The sequence below is a fragment of the Amblyomma americanum genome, chromosome 10 (genome assembly GCF_052857255.1).
Source record: "Amblyomma americanum isolate KBUSLIRL-KWMA chromosome 10, ASM5285725v1, whole genome shotgun sequence".
NCBI lineage: Eukaryota > Metazoa > Arthropoda > Arachnida > Ixodida > Ixodidae > Amblyomma > Amblyomma americanum.
In genome coordinates, this window is record NC_135506.1 from 53,296,457 (window position 1) to 53,313,556 (window position 17,100).

At 46.4% G+C, this 17,100-nt stretch overlaps 1 protein-coding gene across 4 annotated transcripts in view; it reads right to left on the reverse strand.

The window, feature by feature from the left end:
- LOC144108858 (uncharacterized) overlaps positions 1-17,100 on the reverse strand; it is a 42,158-nt gene that overhangs the window by 8,004 nt on the left and 17,054 nt on the right. For 3 of the 4 annotated variants that reach the window (XR_013309526.1, XR_013309528.1, XR_013309527.1), the window contains exons 3-4: positions 16,904-17,096; positions 4,484-4,569 (exon numbers count right to left, since the gene is read on the reverse strand). The gene's annotated coding sequence lies outside the window, so the exon portion shown is untranslated. Of the gene's footprint in view, positions 1-4,483; positions 4,570-13,223; positions 13,334-16,903; positions 17,097-17,100 lie in introns of those variants that run through there. The other variant, XR_013309529.1, reaches the window with a different exon arrangement.

Consider the following 17,100-nt stretch of genomic DNA (forward strand, 5'->3'; position numbering starts at 1 on the left):
TTGTCCGAGACAGTGCTGTGGGCGCCCTGACCAGCCGCAACACCTTTCTCTCCAGGCGCAGCAGAATCATTCAAAGTCGCTGTATCCAAGGGTGTCGACGGCGATGTGGATGTCCGATGTCGCTTATCGACACGGAGCGAAGTGAGGTCACTGCTTTTGTCGGTGATCAAATACGTGGATTGCGACACCTGGCGGGGCTTCATAAAGCAGAGCTTTGCTTCAGTGTCCATACTTTTGATAGATGCTACCTCATCAGATGAACTCCAGGCGGCCATTCCAGACTGTGTGCAAGAGTTTGATAATGGCTTATAATGGCCTGTTCCTGGCGCTTCATTCGAGCAGAGTGCTTCAATCGCGCGGTCTTTTTTCGTCGTAGGCAATGAAGTAGACGCTTCGTTCCGCCTCTTCGCTTCTACACCCCTCTTACCCTCGGCGCCGTCACTTTCAAACTCCATTGAGATTTCCTCGAACTTTGGGCCAACATCCAGCGACGCTGGCTGGTTCGGAACGGTTTCAGTCGACATCCAGTTGGAGGCGGTGATCGTTGCTTCAAATTGCACCCAGCGCCTTGGTAGAGACAACAGAGGGACGAAATACCAGTGCTGGTGGCTGACGTTCAGACTTCGCTCAAAACACAGAAGTGGGTACTGGTACTCGAACACTCACTCGAAGGAGCACTCACGGTCGCTTTGAATAGGCGGAAGATGGGCGAATGTGTGGAATTCCTGCGCTACTATAGAGCGCTCGTTAGCGGCGCAGTTTCTGCGTAAGCACGAGCAGCCGGAGCGCTTATTTTGAGAACGCTGCTTTTCACGAGGATGGGAGAACAATGAAAGCTCTTAAATCTGAACAGGCTACAGCACCGGGCGCAGAATTTATTGTGGGTTTGAGCAACTGCTGCGCAGTGAATGCTTTATTCTATTGCGCAGAACCACTATGCGCTTCTTTCATATATACATATACCGGATGTCTAAGCGAACACTCTTAAAAATTCGTTGAAGTAGGCGCAAAATCTTGCTCAGGGCAAAGTGCAAGGCCTAGTAGGAGTCAATATTTTGAAAACCATTTAATTAGCGAGCTAGTTCACTGAAGTTAACTGCTGAACTTGTAATTTGGCAGTCTGGTGGCTAGGGCCAAAGCCGAATTATTAGCTGTAGAGAAAAAACGATGCATAGTAGATTGGAAACGAAAAAAAAAGTTGTTCCAAGCCCTGCAGCGCAAGAAAATCTAGCGCTTTGTTCCCCCCGCAAAACTGAAATAGAGACTGTAACGCAAATTATAAAGTTCGTTGCAATGCCTACGGCACAGATTTCTAATCGTCTGCGCGATTTTTTTTTAAGTGGCGCTTATTACCTACAGGAGTGAAGGCAAATGCTTTGCTGCTATAAGAAAGCCCGAGGGAGACTGGTTCCGCCTCGCTATTCTACCGCGGCAAGCAATATTTTTTTAGGTAGTTGATGACGACTCTCTTTTTTCCTTTATCAACCGACGGAAAAAAAAGTTCAGCAAGGGGAGGAGTGGGGTGGAGGCTGGTTTGGGAGTGCTCCCGCATCATATCTCATTTACAAAATAAAACATTAGTGAAGAAGCAGCAACGGTCTTTGGAAACATGAATATTTGAAGCGAATATATGTTTCAAAATTATTCCAAGACAAGGATAAAATATTCGAATATTTCAACCATGTGGCCATAATAAAAGAATTAATATTTCAGTAGTATGAAAAATAAAATATGAAGAAATGGAAAAATAAATAAATGTCATGAAAAAGGACGAAAAGCAGGAAAGAAGGTAGAAAAATACGTAGAGATAAACAAGTACAAAATGAAAAAAAAGAAATAAAAATTCGGTTCAGACACCTAAGACTGCTTACGCGTGGGATTGCGAAAACGTTACTATCCCTCGGTGAATTGTTCATGCGTAATGTGCCCACGGCAACAACACAAAGGAGGCAGTACAGAGGGATGTGGGCTGGGCGTCATTCGAAGCACAGGAAGCTCAGAGTAAAATACAAGTAAAACGTCTGAGGCAATTGGACAATAACAGGTGGGCAACTGAGGTATTTAAATAATTATACAGAAACAGCGTTGGCTCAGAGTGGCGGAAAAGAGCTAGGAAATAAACCAGTCGCTATGCTGGACACGAGGACGGAGAAATAAAGAGCTCTAAGCGAGAGGTAAACAATGCGTAAGGTAAAAACTGGATTAGTTCAATGAAAAAAAAGCATAGCGTAGAACTGTATCAATATTGGGAAAGGCAGACCAGGATGGAATCCTTCTATGATAACTCAAGAGGCAGTGCGCCCTACTCTTTGAAGCTAGATAAAGGTGTCTCAAAACACGAAGCTACAAAAAGAAATGTAACCAGGAATGACACCCGTGTATGGTGTGGTAAATCTGCTGAAACAATTGCACATCTTAAACTAAAATGTGGCGGTATCCATCCGGATGTCGATGCAGGCACAGTCACTCTCCCTGGGGCCTTAGGGGTGACAAGGGTCATGTGAATGAATCTGCGGTACAAGTCAGCAAAAAGCGATTAGAAGATAGGTGGCTCAAAAGCAGGAAGGTGACGTACGGTTACAAGTGCAAGATTTAAAATTAGAATTAAAACAATGGCGAATTTATAGACAACACCATTAAAGCAGGAAAAAAAGCCGACCATCGTGGTCACCACCTCGTTTCAAAGGTCACGCAAGTATCTGCCTTTAATCTAGCTGACCAATTTTGTAGCATTTTCGAAAAAAATAGCGTGTTCGTTAGGGGGCTAATGCGCCCATGTATTAAACATCTTATTCTCGAATCTGATGGTAGCCATCCGGACATCGATGCAGGCACAGTCACCCTGAGGCCCTGGGGTTTAGAAATTACAATGGGGATGTAAATAATCTGCGGTGGAAATTAGCAAAAAGCGATTGGAAGATTGGTGGCTTAAAAGCAGACAGGTGACATAAGGTTAGAAGTGTAGGACTGAAAACGTATTTAAAGAAAATGGCAAATTTTAAGACCAATTTAGAACACAGTTAAATAAAAATAAAAAAAAGCCGAACATGGTGGCCCCACTCCCACCATCCCGTTTCAAGAGGGGCGACCGTATCTTTCATCCAACCACCCAGCAACGCGTTGATAAGCGTTCTATGGGAAGCAATTAGACGTTTACGGTCAGATGGCGCTCTCGCCGAACGAGCCCAGCGTAGTTTGCTTCCCCAGCTACTTCTTCACTAAGGTGTGGTCGGCGTGCATATAAAGTCGCTGAGTGGGCTATGCGTAATTAGATAAGAAAAGTTCACTCACCCCGAAGACTCACGGTATTTAAGGCAGCTACTGAGCTTCCGCGTCGTCATAACCACCGTCATCCGTCAGTTGAAGCACTCACAAAGTGGCCTAACTAATAAGTACTCGCAAAGTCTCGCCCAACAAAATTTAATCAGTAGGTAAACAAATCGTACAGAAATGGAAGCCGGCCAGCAGGGGTAGGGCCGCCAACGCGGTTTTCGATGTTTATTTTTGTTTCTATAAACATTGCCAGCCTTTGTACAAAGTCCTTATGCTGGACTGGGCAGTACATGAACACTTTACAAAAAAACAACAACAAAGAATTCAACGCAAAAATAGATAAAAAGAAAAAAAGCGACAACTTGCGTTCAGCAAGCCACGCATCTCGACTAGACAAACAATATAGCACTAGCCAGCAGTTAGAAGCCATGCAACTGGCTCTGCTAGCAGAGAGCCATGCCCGCACGATAAGCATGACCGATACGTATACGACTTTGAATCGACGTCTCCATGCAAAGGCCAGGGCATTACTGACTGTACCACGGGTTCAGCAAACCGCGCATCTCGACTAGACAAACAGTATTGCACTAGCCAGCAGTTAGAAACCATGGAACTGGCTCTGCTAGCAGAGAGCCATGTCCGCACGATAAGCATGACCGATACGTATACGACTTTGAATCGACGTCTCCATGCAAAGGCCAGGGCATTACTGACTGTACCACGGAGCCTGTCTTTTCTCATTTAAGCACATGTTTTAGTGCTGCAATTAATGTACACTTATTCGTCACAACGACCTCTGCATTCCTTAAATTCTGGTTAGCGCTGCAGCCATGCATTATAAAAGCCTCCTAGCAATCATTCGTTACGCAGTCAATGAACGCGTATAATAGTTTCACTGATAGATTTTCGATTCCTAAAAAATATCAAAGTGTCTCAAGAGTCAGGCGATGGTAGAGGGAGGCCGATTACATTAATTGCCCGATTATAATGCGCACTCGATTTCATGTTTGTGAAAATTGAAGATGTAAAAAAAAATGTGTGAAAAAGCCTGAAGCAACGTCGCTTTCTGAATCTGTATTTACTCTGGTCGCTCTCAAATGGTTCTTTTTACTTGCCCTCGCTCCACAGCAAGTTCTCCGTGCTATGCACACTTCTTGAAACCTCGCCGTACGATGGCAGATTGTACAGAGTGCCCCATGCCTCAACCGACCATGGTTTCGCCTAATCCAGCGATGTACTCTTGAGGCTGTTGCTCGACGTAAATATATGCTGCACATGATTTCACTCCCCGCTGAGCTGTAGGAAAAAAAAGACCCTCAGGACGACTACCACTGTGTATTACCAGTCATCATTAGTCGCCTTCTTCTATGGCTAAGTGCATGCGACATGACTATGCTATCACTCGTGAAGTCACTCTGCTAGGACCACTCAGCAGTGTCGTGGAGTTGCCGTGACGTCATGCGTGACGTCACATCATGCTGACCAAGAAGCGTGGCTTGTTAAGCTAACACAATAGCTTACACCGCAAATCCGGGAAACGTGCCCTTAACAACTGTCCCTATAGAGTTGTTCCACTCGGTTGCTCAGGCAGAAAACCAAAGGTTGTAGCATGAATATCATGCCGCCGGGGACAACAACCAGGTTGCCACAATATGCAGCCTGGTTATCTGTGACGCCCTTGTCAAGATGACGCCGGAGCGCGCCTAATAGGGCTGTGTCCAGTCTGGCGCCGTATTTTCAGAGGATTCGCGTCGTTTCGGTTTAATTTCATCACTAGCCATTCATCGTTGCTTCAGATAACGTAGGTTGTACGCGATGACGTCACGCTGGTCTGGTCGTGGCAGTAGCAAGCCCATGATGTCACTTATGGCGCATTCCAGCGGCCGGACGGGAGCAGAAATGAGCAAGTACAGTAGCACGCCGAGTGAGGGAGCACCTGTCACGCCACTGGAACAATCACTGCACTTCAAGAGCAGAAAGCCACGTGACCAAGCTTGTTTTCCCGCCATTCACCGCGTGCTGGCTAGTTACAACGTGACCGTCGGCCTGCTTTTACCACGTGCGTCGGAAATACGGCTGCTGGAGTTGGCGATTTTGCCTTGTGCGCCTGTGTTTCCGCTGCTCCGCGCTTCGGCCCTTTAGCACTAGCAACTGTTCTCTGCCATGGACTCGGGAGAGGCCCAACACATTCTGCTGTCCATAATTCAAGGAAACACTTCTCCTGTGGCAGAAAGTAAGTTTACATGCCTAGTTGGTTTTCGTACTGCTGCACGTGACACACGGTAGCCTGAGCTAACTGGAAATGTGTCGTGTAGACAAAGCATTTACAGAACTTACACACATGGTAGGACTCGTATTAGAGTTTTTTAAGCCTGTTCCACGTGCAAGCGAAAACGCTCGCGATTGCTGCCGCTGCGGCGCAAGAACCTTTTTCAAGCGGCAGCAGCGGCTTGAGCCGGGAGTGCTACGGGGTTCCAACAAGGTAGAAATTTTGTAGCGAAAGCTACATTGACTACGAACTCGCAATTTCGCCGTGTCCGCATTCCCACCGTGGTTGCACCGCACCACGTGACCAACCACACGTGGCTGGTCACGTGACCAACAACATGACGAACCACGTGACGACAACTAGCCAGACAACCACACTAGCCTGGACTTGCAATCAAGATTAACCAAGGCTAACCAAGCTACGCCTTAGCTTTCGGTACGTATACCCTGGCATAACCGAGCTAAGCCACTGCCATTTTTTTTTCACCACGCCGCTCGTTCGCATGCATGTGAAATAACCCTTATGTGCGCGTGAAGAACTTTGTGCTGCATGTGTGGCCCTGCTTCTACCTCGCGCACAGCGCCGGGCTGAACCGGGTTCGGTTCTTGCATCGTGACGCGCATGCTTCTGCTGCCTGCAGCGTAAGCAGCTCAGAAAGTACCTTCTGCGTTAACTAGCGAACTGAAACGGCGATAGGCTTCCTTTCCGAGTTTTCTTCGCATTAGTGTAAGCTTCTTTTTAAAGCTGCTGACAATTTGTTGCCAGGAGTACGTTATGCGTACTAATCAGGATTTTTGCAGCTGTTTCAGTTGCTGTTCGCACTGCATGTGCTTCACATCAGAAGCAAGATCACTTGGTTCAGGAGGTCAAGATTCCAGACGCTGAAGGTGGTGAGCAAAGAATTTATTACCAGAGAAACTGCTCTGACATGATACACTTTGTTGCTCGCTCCGTCCATTAGTAGTGTCACTGACCAGGCAGTTTCGCTAGTGGACATTATAGCAGTAGAAAGTGCCGACTCAGTAAGGCGAGAGCTACATGCATGTGAGACATGACATAATAGCACTTGGAATCACTCTAGAAATTGAATGACATCATTTTAAAGCCATTTCAACCACTCATTTTGTAGAAAGGGTACGCGGTTGAACAAATGGCTTCGTGGTGGATCTCAAATGTGTTGCGTAACAGTACCTCAGACTTTGGGATGTGTAAGGCTTGCTTGAGAATTGAAAACTGCTTCAAGAAATGTTCCGGGTCACTCGACTGATGGAAAACACTCAAAAGCGCAACAAGTTTTCACATTTATTTTCCTACCAAGCTGATACTCGTCGAACTCCCCGTCGACGCTTGTAAAAACACACTGAATACGAAAGATGCCTATGAGAGAAAGATGAAAACATGTTGAATGGCTTATTCAATAATTTGGTAGTATTCATTATGCGAAAGTATGCTACGCGGAAGCACCGTTTTCAGTTTGCGCTTAGATTTTCTGATGTATTTGTGTTCCACTGATACCTAAACGGATGCAACAGACAAATTATTCTGTAATGGGATAAAAGTGTGCTGCTGTGATAACATCTGAATGTTGAAGACATCCTTGTCTTCTTACTATCACACGCTATGCAGTAAACGTACTGAGGACAAGCACAACTTCCGTGCACTTCACAAGCTCCAGGTTGCAGTGAGAACCAGCATGCAACAGCGGGACCATAAGGCGTTAAAAGAGGTGGTGGTAGTGAGTGTCAGAATTCAAAAGTTTACTCCTTGCTGTGTGCTTAATTGGCTCACACATGTGTCGCTGTTGCGACTGCCGAGTGGACATATTAAATTAGTGTGGGCAGATAAAAAGAAAGAAAATAAAGTGTCCCTACCCGTTTCCACAAAGTATAACGGGCTAGGACCGAGTGGACAGAAGGACGAACACAGCTGCTGCCTGAGTATTGCTACGAATATTTTACTTAAATAAACCCGCCGAACTCCCTTGCAGCTCTGGGGGGCCGACGTATGACGGAGCACGAGTAGGCGTTCGTCATATATCCTGACGAGCTTGTTCCCTCTACTTCCGCTTGAGAAAAGAAACTGTGGCGCAGTGGCTGCGCGACCGCAGCGCCGTGTCCAGACCGGTCATGCCTGTGACTGGTTCTTTTGCTTCCGTCATCCCCTGTTGCTTTCATCACATATGACGTCACGAGTGTTGTGATATGTCCGCACTCCAGCGGCGGCGGCGTGCCGTCGCCTCTCCAGTCCGGCCGTGGTGAAATGAAGCGTTACAAACTATAATAATAATAATAATTGGTTTTTTGGGGAAAGGAAATGGCGCAGTATCTGTCTCATATATCTTTGGACACCTGAACCGCGCCGTAAGGGAAGGGATAAAGGAGGGAGTGAAAGAAGAAAGGAAGAATAGGTGCCGTAGTGGAGGGCTCCGGAATAATTTCGACCACCTAGGGATCTTTAACGTGCACTGACATCGCACAGCACACGGGCGCCTTAGCGTTTTTCCTCCATAAAAACGCAGCCGCCGCGGTCGGGTTCGAACCCGGGAGCTCCGGATCAGTAGTCGAGCGCCCTAACCACTGAGCCACCGCGGCGGGGCACAAACTATGACCCCTGGTTTCCGTTTGGCGGCAACTGTAATGCGCATCCACCCGCGATACAGTAGTGGTGCGGGAGCGGCCGTTACTCTTTATCATTTAGTTGCTTCGACTTGCTATATATAATGCGCATCCGCTTTAAGGCTGAATTTTTAAAGCGGTAGGTTCACTATACTACAGGTAACGGGCTGAGATCGCTGTGTATACTTCACATCACCTTGAAGGCTCAGCCAAGGTCAAGCCTTCAGTTTATAAGTCAAATCATTGCGAAGGTCGAGGTCAAGTCAAGGTCAACCAAAATCGGCCATTTGATCGATCCTTGGCTCGCCGAGGAGCCGAAACGCGGCGTTTACGTGATAGGGCGTGACATCGCGCCCTCATTAACCGCGTACATAACGGGAAGAGCGCCGGCACGCCTATAGAACGAAGTAGAAATGTGGCTTTCACGGCCTCCTTTAGCTTGGCAAAGACCAAAGAAACGAGCAAAGCATAGCATAACAAGACTTTGCCAGGCTAAACCATCGTGAAGCTGCCACTTCTCCCTCAGTTTAGCCAAAGGTAAACCACTGTTAATTTTTGTTATAAAAGGCGCGTTAGACACGAGTGAGAACGGTAATTTTAGCCACCTCGTCATCTTAAACGTGTGTGCACCGAAGATTGTCAACACGCCCGTTTTTCCCTTTCGTGTTAATCGGGCCTCATGGGCCTCTTGGGCTGGAGTTTTGAACAGGCTCTAGTTCGCAACTTACAGTAGCGCCACCTTGTGCAGGAAAGAAAAAAAAAAGAAGCTCGGTCGCACTAAGCAAGCTCTGTCTATACTGCAGCGCTTATTTCGCCGATTTTCTGCGTTGACTGGAGCTTTTTTCGGACACTTTGTCAGTGCAGAACGACTCCGGACGTATCACTTTTCGCAAACGGACCAGGGGCTTCCCTAGGAAATTAAACTAAGAGGGCGGGGTGTAAATGACAGAGAAGCGGTTGTCATTGCAATTCTTTTATTTGTGTCGTTGTGTCGCGTTGGATAGCAACGCTCATGGCTACAACGCTTTATGACAAAGATGGCGAAAATCCCCGTCATGTATTAAAAAAAAAGAACGTTCCGAATTAAGGGGGTGCCTTCAGAAAAACATGGGGGTGTGTACACCCTCCGTGAGGGCTGTGTATGGAGATAACTGAAACGGACGCTCCTCGTGCCTTGCGGCGAGACGTTGCAAGCCGAAGGAATCGGCGAGGTCGATCAGGACAAGCAGCCCTCGATCTCGGAAATATTGCCACCTTCGCAGCTGTGTTGCGTTTTGTTATGCCGTTTACCTTCAAACTTGCACGAAATGGCATGACGGGTGGGTACGCTGTATGTGGACACTTCGATGCACGGGTTGAAGAAAAGCGTCGTTTCCGTCCCGCCGCCTGCCCCGCCGTACCCGCGCATGCGCAGATGTGGTGAAGAGCAAGCGCCCAACGCGAGTTCAACTCCAGCAGTACGACAGATTGACCCGGAGGCCACTCGGTATATCGTGGCACGAAGAACCACAGCGGCAAGAAAAATAAGATTAGGGATTTATGCAACAGATCGATATATCGCTGTCAGTAATAACTGAGCAAGGCGAAACAGCATAAGATTAAATTTGCCGCGTTGATGATTCCACACTTAACCGAGACGGTATACCACTTTTATAGAGGCCCGAAATACAGAATCGGCCTTAATCTGCTCGTGGTGTCAGTGCGCGGTAAATATCTAAAAATGGATGAATTTGATGCGAATTCTTTCGCTAATCTAAAAGCGCAGGCTTCAGGGCTTGAAGCATGACATTAATTAAAGAGCAGCATTAAGCATTTGAGCAGCAGTTTGAGGTTCACGCGTTTTCGCTCGAAACTGCAGTCTAGCGAAGAGGGCTCGAGATGGCGCTGCGCGGAGCGATTCGGGCGCTGCAACATGCTCAGATGAGTTCTGTGCGTCGCTTTTCAGTCACAAAAAGCACAATTCCACTTTATATTTCTGAACACCGCACGTGTAGAGGATCGCTTAACGGCGTGTAGTCAGGAAAGACGAGTGCACCGGAAACGTAACACGAGAGTCGTGCTGTCAAGCAGCACACAGCAGGCCCGCCAGTAGGGGTCGTACGCTGGGCGCACTGGCCGTTCTATCTCGGTGGAAGTAGTATTAAATGGAAGCATGTTGACACGCCTGAACCTACTTCCGCGAAACGTTTTCGTGCAGCTCCTTTTCAAGTGACATTTTCTGGTATTATATTAATCGCATTTAGAGCAGTACACACAGCAGACAAAAGCGAGGAGCGAACAAGACGAAGCACGAATATACAATGGCCGAAAACCAACTAGCCCGTCAGTTAACTCTTCTTGATTTCTCTGACAGGGCACTGAAACTTCGCCGCCGATTTTTTGTACGTTGTCTGCGTACTTCATCATCATCATCATCAGCCTTACTACACCCACTGCAGGGCAAAGGCCTCTCCCATGTCTCTCCAATTAACCCTATCCTTTGCCAGCTGCATCCACCCTTTGCCTGCAAACTTCTTAATCTCATCCGCCCACCTAACCTTCTGCCGCCCCCTGCTACGCTTACTTTCTCTTGGAACCCACTCCGTTACCCTTAAGGACCAGCGGTTATCTTGCCTTCGCATTACATGCCCTGCCCAAGCCCATTTCTTTCTCTTGATTTCGACTAGGATGTCATTAACCCGTGTTTGTTCCCTCACCCACTCTGCCCGCTTCCGATCTCTTAACGTTACACCTATCATTTTTCTTTCCATGGCTCGCTGCGTTGTCCTTAACCTAAGCTGAACTCTTTTCGTTAGCCTCTCGTACTTAACCTACCATTATTTTCCTCTTTTCACTGCGTGCAGACTGAAAACAGCTTCAGCGCCTTAAATTTCTTCCATTTTATGCCGCACAGAGCCGAAAGGTCTGTATCGGTAGTGCGCGTTCGGGCGCAGACGCCGGGGCTCTGTGGTACTCAGCAGAAACATAGACGGCGCTGTCTAGAACCGTTTTCACGGCGCCCTCTCGGTAGCGCAGGAGGTCTACATTGGTGAGTCACTATCCTCACGCCTTTTTTTTTCTTCATTCGGGCGGATATGGCACAGGCGCCGTTACTACGTTGAAGCGAAATCCGTCGGCTTTTTGTACATTTGGTGTCGATGTTCAAGCTACACTTCTTGCATCTCTTCCTCATAGTTCCAAATGCGAATTTTTCTTTTCAAGGTATCGAATAAAAAAGTGCACGAAAGCAAGAGAGCAAGCTATATACAACCAGAACATGGTTGCTTACTGAAAGGATCAAGCCATGTGTGTGTATTGCAATGAATCTTCTATATCGAAACAGCACGTGACCAAAAGCAACGGCTTTGTAACTTAGAGCCATCTATTAGATTAGCGCACATATCAGACAAGTGAATAGGCAAAATTATTATTTTGCTAACTTCATGTTGTAGTTTGTGACTATATCCTTGCAATAAAAAACGTAATGAAGTAGCATTAATCAAAATGGCATTTTTCGCGCCATGAAGAATACATATATTTTTAAGTCGCTTTTTAAAAATTATTTAGACCGTGCACTTGACGATCACGAGGCGTATGCTTTCGAAGACAGTGTCACGGACAGCTTCACCACATGGCAGTAATTAAACGACTGCCATGAAATTACAGTGATTTAATTACTTTTCGCAGTAATTTGTAATGTAATGATTTGAATTGCTTTCCTGCTACAGTAATTTACTAATGTAATTAATTATTTGGGGCAGTAATTTCGCACCAATGTAAAGAATTACTTTGGAAATTACTTTTAGTGACAAGCATCGCTGCCTTTTTTGTTTCTGCAAAGCCAGGTAGGATGCCTAAAAAAAAAAGCAGGAACGACGCAAGGAATGCCTGGAACAGTTAAGGGACTACGGAACGATATTTACGAGTGATAAGCATTTCATCACTTGTCGCCCCAGAACGACAATTTCGAACTAGCTTCATAAAATGACTCTCCTCCTCTTCACCTCAACACATACACTCTAGCAAGTTGGACAAAAAACAGGCTTGACCTGCGCCACGCGTATGAATACGTCACGCGTCGACACACAATTCGTTCTCCTGCTGTGGCCGCAATTCCTTGCCTTAAGCCCGTCGCCGAAATCGCTTAATTGTCTACCATTCACCCCTGTCGCAAAAATGTGCAAAATATGGTTGTCGACCAGGCCCGTACAGTGGTGGCGTGATAATTACATTTGCGCCCCTTTTTCCGATTGCTTTGCAGTCTTATGGGCTTTGAGCGTTATTAAAGATGCTAGTCAATTTTTCTTTCTTTTTTGCGTGCATCCTTGCAGGGAAGCTGAACATCCCTTACAAAGCTGCCGACGACCTGTAGAAATTTGCACTAGAATTAACGCATTCACAACTATAATTTTGATACCCAGATGTGTCTTTCACGGAGTGCCTGAACCTGTTTGCGGTGGAGTTACATTTATAGTGCCAGCATGCTGCCTATGGCGTGATGTAAAAAAACTATATATTCGAAAAAGAAAAAGTTTGCTAAATGAGGCAAACCATCAGCAAACACGCTCGCGCAGTCACACAATGATGGCATGCGGCACGATTTGTGCCAGCGGAACACAAACAGGTATAAGCGCCCCTGGAATGATTCATACAAAGCTACTGAGGTGACAGAGTTCAACACGAAAGACAACAGGCTGGGCGCAATACTTACTTGCTATGACTCGCATACTTTCTCCAAGTTTATATAGCTTTTTGAGCGAGTCCCCATTTGGGGTCGGTGATGCTGAGCAGTTAGCTAAAATAATTCAGTTAGTATCACATTACATACCCCACAATTCTGGACGCAAGCATTCTTGAACAGGAAACAGTTTATGAACGCAATTTTTTCATATATTGTGAGATTTAACTATAACAATAAATTTACTCGGAGATATTCAGCCGGCAGGCTTGCATTTTTTTGCGATTACCGTTTTGTCTATAGTCAAAAGCGTTCCCCATTGGTTTTCTATGGCAGTCTTAACTGCTGGATGCGAGCGATGGAAATACAATAAAAGATCTTGCTACACATCGGAAGAATGGACCGTTACCTTCAATGTTTCCACAACAATACCTTACGAGTTTTCCAATATTCAAAATGTTTGTCCAGTCATGTTGGACATGGGTGGCGCAAATCGTAGTCGTAGCTGCGCATCAAAGCTACATTTGTAATTTAATGAAAGACATGATAAGCTCATATCATGTTAAACGCACGCCTGATTGAACAACTGAAAAGTTGGTCAAAAAGTTTAAGAGCATTCGGACCCCCTCAAATACTTTTGCACCCCGAAAGAACTGCAGCACCTTTGCACCGGTGGATCTTCGATGGCTGAATGGTTGCAATAACTGCGTTAACGGTGCTAACGTAATCAGCCCTGCCTAAAAAAAATAAATAAAATACGGATATGAGAAGGGTGCCTCTAGTTGTTATACCTTCAAGTGTGCAATTTTTTTTTCGAGGTGTTTAGAGATTAAGAATAAATCACTGGTTTCGTTCTAGGAACATCTAATTAGTGTGAATACTCAAAGCCATTCGTTTTACGCATTGATTTGGATTAAAAAACTTTTATTATCGGCTTGAGTTACAAGTGGCTTAGTTGACTCTGCTAGGTGGCCGTCAGTGGAGACTGGAGGCGACCTCTTGTCACGACTTGTATATATACTTCTGTTTAAAGGTCTGAGCTGAGCAGCTAGGCCACCCATCGAGGCTCTGTTGCGGTACCCTCCGAAGCGATATTGGTTGGGGATCTGTCGGACAGTCCCGGAAGGTGTGTGCCTACGGTGGCTTTGCCGCCGCATCTGCTGCAGTCCGGTTTAAATCTATCCGGGCACACATGGCTTAGAACGGCGTGCTTAGGGACAGTTTTAAATTGGAGTTGTCTCCACAGTAACTCCTGTTGTTTAGTTAGGTTTTCATGCGGAGGTAGGAAGATTAGCCTTTTTAGCCTGTAACGCTGAGTGATCTCGCATTAGGCATTAAGGCCGTCTCTTGTCATTCCGGCGTCCGAGTTATCCACAGCTCGGACGATAGATCCTTGAGCTTTGTCGTGGGCTGCCTCGTTCCCCGGGTTTGAAGAGTGAGCTAATGCGCATTGAATATATTCATCGGCAATCTTCAAAAAAAGTTTCACGGCCCCTTTAAGGCGTCGGCCAGTATAAAAGAGTCGAGTAGCACCGTGAGTTCGATAGCGCCGGTGTTTTCGGTTGTCGGTTTGCTGCCTGCACGCATACGAGAGGCAGGCGGGGCTCAGAAGTACACATGTCGCGAGCGCCCTCTCAGCAGCAAGCGGTAAGGCTGTGATTGTGGCGACGAAGAGGCAGATCACGGGCGTCGAAGTGCAAAACCAGCCAGGAGTGCATTCAGAGGCATTCCCGCGGTTAAAGCGGCCGAGGGTACCGTGGCGCTGGGTTACCCTCGTCGCCACAGGACGCGCGGGAATAGGTAAGTGCGCATGACGGCAACATTCTCGGACGCGGGCTGCAGGGGTCGATTTCTCGGACTGGCAAAGTAATTAAATAATCTGCTCCGCAGGCTTTAAACGGCGGTGACAGCTCCAGGAGTGAGTGAGTGAATGGGGTGAGTGAGTGAGTGAGTCAAAAGAAAACATTTGACAGAAGTCTGTCTGGTTGGGAAATCAATTTAGTAGAAAGATGACTGACGCCAACCACGTTAATTTTTGAAAAAAAAAAAACCTGACGTTTCGGGACCGGCTCGGTCCCTTCTTCACGGTGTGACTACGGGCGAGGCGCAGCTTGGCTTTTTAAGCCCTCGTGTTGAATACCTCCGGGTCAATGGCCGCAAACGATGGCCGCAAAACATCCATGGTTTGCGGCCATTGACCCGGAGGTATTCAACACGAGGGCTTAAAAAGCCTATCTGCGCCTCGCCCATAGTCACACCGTGAAGAAGGGACCGAGCAGGTCCCGAAACGTCGTGTTTCTCGAAAATTAACCTGGTTGGCCTCAGTCATATTTCTACTAAGGTGAGTGAGTCAGTGAGTGAATGAGGTGAGTGAGTGAGTGAATGAGGTGAGTGAGTGAGTGAGTGAGAGTAAACGTTAACAGAAGAGGATGGTGGCTTCAGTCCTTCAGTCCAGTGCTCCGGAGGCTTCTGCCGACCTTCTGTCGATGAGGAGCGTTGCCTGGTCGTCCAGGCGTGCGCTGGTCAGCTTCGCCTCCCATGGCCGCATTACGCAGCTTTAGATGGTGGGGTTTTTGAGGATGTATGTGATATGTGTTGGGGTCGGGGTGACGCCGCACTATATGGATATTTGTCTTCGTAAATTGTTGGGTGTAGGCGATGTAAATAGTGTAGGTAGGGACAGATGTTCATTTAAAGGCGCCGTAGGAGGCAAAAGTCTTCAGGGCAGAGGGAGGGACGAGGGAGAGAGAAAAAAGGCGTTGATTCACAGCTGGTTTCTGCTTTAGGGCAATGAATATGGCGACAGCTTGGCCATGTTTTGGTTCGTGTGTTTCGTTCGCGTTGTATTATCTTTGTAATGAGCAGTGCTTGAGGAAAGAAGCGGGATGGAGGTATAGCTGGCTGCATGGGGCGAATTTAGGCGGGGAGAGAAAAAAATGCGCGCGTCGCGACTGGCGAGAAAATTTTCGGTTTCTTTTACTCTGTTTGCTTTGTCTCTTGTATTTTTATTCGAGAAGGGTACCGCAAGACACAGGTTACATGCATGCAATATGGAAAATAGTTTTAAAATAATTGCATGCATTTCGGGAGTAATCGGAATGTAATGTCATCCATTTTTTATCAGCAGTTGGTAATATTTACTTTCTTTTGCGCGGTTAAAAGAGTAATCCATTAAAGTAATTTACTTCCTTTTCAAAAGTAATACTGCCATTCATGGCGATGACACCAAAAATACTGGCGTCTAAACTGTGGTGTTAGCATGCAATTAAATATGTACAAGAGCCCAGTCGGCGACTGCGTTCATATAATTATACACGTGGTATGACCGATGACATGGCTGACATTTTTCTTTAATTCAACAAATGGGGGCAGCCGAGAATTGCTCGTGATGAATAAAAAGTAGGGGTTTCTACAGAAATCACTAGAACAGAGTAGCAGAGGTCATAAAATAAGGCAAATTTAAACATACAGCGCAGACACAAAACACCGAACCAGTGCGTATACTGGCATGAATGGCCACGGCGGAAAACGTGCGGCAAAAAAAAAATATTTCAATTTTTAAAACTTGAGACACTCTCCCCGCCCCACTCCCCTCCCGAACACCACTAAATGAAATCGAATAGATGCTTAAGCTTCCATCAGTCCTTTCGACACGCTTTCCGTCCAGTTTTTTTTTAGAGGCCCGCACAGCCCGCTAGTACCGATTCTGTATGGTCACACATGCCATAGTTTCTGCGTTGCTGTTTATTTCTAAACATTATTGAAAAAGCAAAAAAATCTGAAATAAAGTCAGCTAGACAACAGATTAAGTGGACACACCAAGCGCTCTCAGACTGCGCGAAGTTAATGAAAAACAAGAATCGCACGCAAGATCCACAAGAACACACAGGAGGTACAACTCATAAAAAGGAAGCGACACCTAGCAACGTGAAATAGAAGCAGCCATTTGGGTATTATATTGCATATTTTAGATGGCAGAACATACCCATTTTACCTGTGAATTGTAAATTTTTGCTCAATCGGTAGTAGTTCAAACTCCACCCATTATACTTGGCTTGAGTGCGTACGTTATCACTGGAATGGACTTACCAGGTTTCGTGCATGGACGCTCAGTTGTCCTTCGTGGTCGCTGGCAGGTGTCAACTTGCCTCGTGATATATATATAATATATAAAGAGAGCGTGGTACTGCTTTCATGCCTTATTGCAATAACTGACAAATATCAACAATGAGGCACTTGAAAATTGTACTGTCTCAGTGGTGTCCATGATTCTTGTCCAAGTCTGA